The sequence below is a fragment of the Aythya ferina genome (genome assembly GCF_964211825.1).
Source record: "Aythya ferina genome assembly, chromosome: 1".
In the NCBI taxonomy this organism is placed as follows: domain Eukaryota; kingdom Metazoa; phylum Chordata; class Aves; order Anseriformes; family Anatidae; genus Aythya; species Aythya ferina.
In genome coordinates this window covers 156283167-156289166 of record NC_140296.1, presented here as the reverse complement: position 1 = coordinate 156289166, position 6000 = coordinate 156283167, and the positions used below count along the sequence as shown (strand labels likewise).

Here is a 6000-nt window from a genome sequence, read left to right as displayed (position 1 = left end):
AATTAAGTAGGTTTATTCCTGCTTCTTCAGGTGAGTTGATTGGCATTTCTTTCTTATTTTGTCTAGTGTAAATATTTGTTTATACCATAACACTGTAATTATTTTGGAGGCACATACAGAGTAATAACACACATAAAATTAAAATGTAAAATTTCCAGATGGTCAGAATTAGGTCTGTGTTTGTGCATAAGTCAGTATTGGCAAGTGTCACCTCTGAACCTTTCTAGGTCATTGAATTGATGCTCAAAGCCAAACAATTTATTGGGGGATTAAGTTACAGAAACTGAAACTGATTACAGGTCACATTCAATGATTATTTTCAAAATTGTCATTTTTTAACTTTAACAATTATTGTATCAGTGATAAGTTTATCTTGAACAAACTTGCATAATGCCTGCAATACAAACTTACCACTTTAACAGCACAGAACATTTTGGTATTTTGGTTAAACAAAAGTATACAGGTGTTGTTGATTTCATACAACTTAGCAAATATAGATATGTATTAAGCAGAGGATGCAAACATAAACAATTTTTTGCTTAATGTAGAGAAGAAACAATCTCCCTGTTTCCAGCAACAGTAAAACCAACATTTAATTTCTAATGGTTTCGTAATACTTCTTATCATCTTGCAAGGAAAGGTTTTTGCATATGGTTCAGATCCAGTATGTCTTGAAGAAGGGCAGGTTTCAGACCCTCTAGGCTGCTGAACATTGTAATATGAATCAGTTTAGACTCCCAGCTTTCGTGGAAAGGTCCACATCCAAAGTGAACAAAACCATCACAAAGGCTTACTTGCTATGGCAAAAGTAACCTGGTACTTCCTGAAGCACTCAGAAGGGGTCCCTACCTCACAACTCCAGCAACTGACCTTGAAAACTCAGACATCCCAGAACACTGCCTGCACTTAATTTATCAGAGAGGGACTGGTTTCTAGTCTTTTTACTCAAGCTGTGTGTCTATGCACAAAGTAATTCAATTCTTATTTATTTTTTTTTTGTTTTGTCAAACAGAAATGAAGCCTCTCTGCTGTAGAGACAGTCTTCGGTCATAACTCCAGCTCCTTCTTGAAATTCAGCTTCTTATTTATGTAAAATCTATCTGTAATTCCTTTTAGAATGTTTGTTACATAAACCCAATTACCTGTTAAAGATTTACTCAGTTTCAGATTAGTTGTGCTGTGTGTGCAGAGGCTGGAGATACTTTTGTATGCTTCCTGCTTGGGTACAGCTGCTTGTAGACAGCCAGGTAATGTTGCACAACTGTAGATAAAACAGTTTGATGACTACTTCAACCCTGAAGAAATGCAGATGGTTGCCTACCAGGTGGAGCTCAAGGTAAGTCTTATAGAAGCCCATTTAGATCTTTTCATGTAGTATTTCAATTACTGTGGCTCCTGTAAGCACAATAGACAACTGAACTGCTCTATATGTAACCATCTCCAGTCTGTCATAGCTAGATATGAGCTACAGCTTGCAAGCCCACCAGCCTCACTCTCCACAGCCACGCAAATACTCTGCAGTTCCAGTGGCACAGAAGTTCCCTTGATGTGAGATAGAGAAGTTCCCACTTCAGGCACTAACAATATATACCAGCTTCCTATGTTAAGTCATCCACAGCTTTCACACTGTTGTCTTCAAAACTAACAGGGATTTTACAATCTGAAATACAACACTCCACACCAAATTGATATGTCATATAAAAATGGTATGGGTACACACTGTGCTTGCTGCTGGTCTGTGGCTTTGTGCTAATTGTAAGACTGATTTTTTATGATTTAATATTTCATGTGCTGCAACATGAAAATTTGTTGAGAATTGTCAGTAGCAGACAGGCAGACATTCTTGGCTAATCTTTTACAGCTGGCACAAAAGAGACATATGTTCTATGATCTTTGAGGAGGTTTCACTTTTATTTCCCCTTAATCTAAAACTATAATTTTAGATTGAGAGCATTTGGTTACACAGAAAAACAACCCTTAGAAAGCACATTTTTCTTTTAATTTATTTGAGAAACATAAAGAACATTTTATTTTTACTTTTACTTTTTATCCATGTATAAAAATCTATTATTATTATTATTATTATTATTATTATTATTAATCATATAAAAAAAGAAAAAAGCCAACACCAAATTCTATGGGTGAATCTTACTCTAAATAATTTCAGATGCCAGAAGGAGTGACAACACCTGTACTTCAACTAAAATAAAACTGAACAATTAGGAAGTGAGTTTTGATGTGGTAAATGAAGCTTCAGTTATTGTGGGCACAGACTCCCATATTTTCTTTATCAGCAGATGCTGATGTTACAAAACCATAAGTAGCAATTGAGCACAGATGGTTATCTCTGTTCAGCACAAAAGCTCAGAAGGGAATAGGCACTTAAATAGAGAGACCTCAGTCACCTCTTTCAGTAAGTTTCCAGTTCTGACTTTCAAACAATATGAATATGTCTCCTACATTTTTCAAGTCGCATGCAATCTGCACATCCAGAAAGGTAACCTCAGCTGCCATCAGTGGAGAATGGGCAATAAATGACACCTGACCTCACCTGGCTGAAGCACAGATTTGTGGCAGCAGTGTACTGCTGCAAGTGTATCTGCCTTGGGTCTGAATTATAACGACACACACTCACATGTTTGGCACAGCTTTCTCCCTCCTCTCTAGGAATCAGATCACAGACCAGCAACTCTGGTAGAGTTTCAGAGGTAGAGGACAGCAGAGTGTATACATACATATAAATATATAATTTACTCTTTTTCACTGTTTTCTTATGAACAATGCTGGCTGGCTGGCTGAAGAAAGGAAATGCTTTAAATAAATGTCAAATTTCTGAGCTTGAGATAAATTCAAAAAGATTTTTTCTTTCTGTAATTTAATTTACTGACTGTGAAGCAAAGGGTACAACAGGAATATGATAAATAAGATGAGTGGGTAAATTTATCTTCCTAGTACTCCAGGACAAGCAATGAGAAGTAGAGTAAATGCTGTCCAAATTAAACTTAGCTAAACTTCATATACACTTAATTATAATACTGACCAGGTTCCCTCTGATCCTGTCCATTAATGAGGAAATAAAAGTAGTCAGAGCTAAAGAGGAAAGTTCAAAGAAGTTCTGTGATCTTCAGAAACCATTTGTGACTCTCTGCCTGCTCTTTGCAGTCCCACGGAATCACTGTCCTTTAGGGATCATAAGTACCTGGAATGATGCTGACCTTTTCCTTGGCATGTTGTACAAAGCAACACTTCTCTTCTGTGGATCTCTCCAGGTTCCAGCACAGCTTCTGCTCCAATGGAGGATGCGTATAACTGGTGAATATAATTTCTATGGCTTGGTGCTGAATTGTAAGAACAAGACAGGCAATGTGTACTGATGATTTTGATGAAGTCCAGGTGTTAATTCACCCAACAAAAAAATCTTAACAAATTCATGCATTCATGGAGTGGGATATATTATAAAATTACCTGTGAAAATTCCAGGCTATCTCTAGTTTACTCATGGTACATGGTTCAGTATATCTTAAAATAGATATAGTCAGGAAATGCACAAATGTGTAAAGTGTCTACACCCTTTCTGATTAATGTTTCAATAGCTCTGAAATAATGGAAGTTGGGCTTACCGTTTGCTGAATTAAATTTTGTCCAGCTTTTTCTTTATGTCAGACTTTTTATGTTATCTCTTTAAATGTTCTCTTTTTAAAGCTCTTGGTTACAACAGATGAAAAAAAGTAAAAATCCCTATATGTGAACAGATTGGCAAGTATAAAGTACACATTATGCAAAATGATGGTGGGTGTGTTGTTGGTGTGGCTGTCTCTCTCTGCCTGCTTGAGAAAATTAGTCATGCTGAAAAACTGGTACAGTTCTATGTAATTGCTATTCATGTAATCAAACTAATGCCAGAAACTGGGATAGATGAATATGCTGTGGAAGAGATTTGAATTGAGTATAAAAACTGAAGGGGAGTTATCTCTATAACAATAATTTCTAGTGTCCATGATAATGTTGGAAGATTTATCTATGAAAGACCATATGTTAACATTGCTTGACTGACATTTAAAACAGGAGGAGCTGCTTGTGTTTCTTGAACAAGATGCTTGCAAACCAGTTATAAAGTGGGCAGTGCTGTGTGGTGACTCATAAATTAATGAAAGGTCTTTGTGATATCTTTTAAGATTAACGCTTTAAATACTGAATAACACTAATGTTCTTTTCTCATTATTTAAATAGGTCACTGTTTGGTGGAAAGTAGAACAGCCTTACATGCCTATGTAAGGCGTGGCAAGCTTTGTGGTGCACCATCTCACTGTCCAAATGCTGACCGTGAGGTGCCTGTATCTTACCTACCCACAGATTTTGTGGTGCCATAGTCATATTATTTTAAACATTACTAGTAAAAAGCCTCAGCCTAATTAGATAATCCACATTAGCCAGAGAATATTGTTTTATTTGTTAAAACTGCTGTATCTGTAGAGGACTGGAGGACCTGCATAAGGTATACAGAGTATTCAATGACTTCCTTCAACTGAGGGATTTTAAGGCTACACCTCTTCCTTTTTCAGGAGTAGCTTTACCACCAGGCTGTATGTTTTTGTGTTGGGAGCATTCACCTGGGAAGGCTGTGGCTATTCTAAGTAACAATATTTTCTTGTGCTAGAAACATTCCCAAAAATAGCTTCTATATCTCCCACTGCCTAAGCACACTGTGCCTTGAGCCACTGGGTTGAAATGCCTTGGGAAAATTAAATAAATAAATAAATAAACAAACAAATAAATAAATAAATAAATAAAGAGCAAGAATGGCCAGTCTCATTTCTGAGAGAGAGCAATAAAGAACTATTTTTTGAAAGACAAACTTTGAGCCTGATGTTTCTGAGAATAAACAGACATCTCAAAACATCTCTACCACTCCTGTATACGAACGTAGATTTAAGTAATGCAAGGGTTTTTGGTGATCCCAGTTGAAAGAAGCTAACTTATATTCCTTCTTTGCCCACTCTTTGTGGCCTGAGAATTATGAAATTCTAATTCTAAAGCACTTGATTTTCCACTTACTGTATGCAAATGTGAAATTTCCAATATGGGACTCTGGATTTCATTCTTTTCTTTCAGATTTTGCATCTTCATAGTATCATAGAATCATTAAGGTTGGAAAAGACCTCAGAGATTATCAAGTCCAGCTGTCCCCCTACCAGCAATATTACACACTAAACCATGTCTCTAAGTACCACATCCAACCTGTCCTTAAACACACCCAGAGACAGTGACTCTACCACTTCCCTGGGCAACGCATTCTGATGCCTGACCACTCTTTCTGAGAAGAAATTTCTCCTAATTTCCAACCTAAACCTTCCCTGATGCAACTTGAGGCCATCCTCTTTTGTCCTATCACTATTTATCTGCAAGAAGTGGCTGACCCCCAGCTCCCCACAACTTCCTTTCAGGTAGTTGGAGAGAGCAATAAGGTCTCCCCTGAGCCTTTTCTTCTCCAGACTAAACAACCCCAGTTCCCTCAGCTGTTCCTTATAAGACTTGTGTTCCAGCTTCATAGCCTTTCTCTGGAAATGGCTATGGCCTTGATGTCTTTCTTGTAGTCAGGGGCTCAAAACTGAATACAGTACTCGAGGTGCGGCCTCACCAGAGCTGAGTACAGGGGGAAGATCCCTTCCCTGGTCCCGCTAGCTACACTATTCTTGATACAAGACAGAATGCTGTTGGCCTTGACCACTTAGGCACACTGCTGGCTCATGTTCATGTGAGTGTCAAGCAACACCCCCAGACCCTTTTTCCTCTCCATAGTTTTCCAGCCACATGTTAAGAGTGTCAGAAGCAAATGGCTCTGCTGATATTGTAGAATCTTAATATGTAGAGGTACCTAAAGTAGTTTCCAGACCCAACAAATGGGGCTTTAATATTTTATTTTTATTAACTCGGTGTGAATAATGCACGTTATCACACATAAACCAAGTCAAAACATTTGATTGTGGGTATCCTTTTAGC

The 6000-nt window shown here is 37.5% G+C and overlaps 1 long non-coding RNA gene across 1 annotated transcript in view; it reads left to right on the top strand.

Annotated features, from left to right (window-relative positions):
• The first annotated feature begins 1194 nt into the window (after positions 1-1194).
• Positions 1195-6000, top strand: part of LOC311430659 — a 63225-nt gene continuing 58419 nt past the window's right edge. Inside the window, exon 1 of the long non-coding RNA XR_014688927.1 lies at positions 1195-1336. This is a non-coding gene — a long non-coding RNA (uncharacterized lncRNA). The remainder of the gene's footprint in view (positions 1337-6000) is intronic.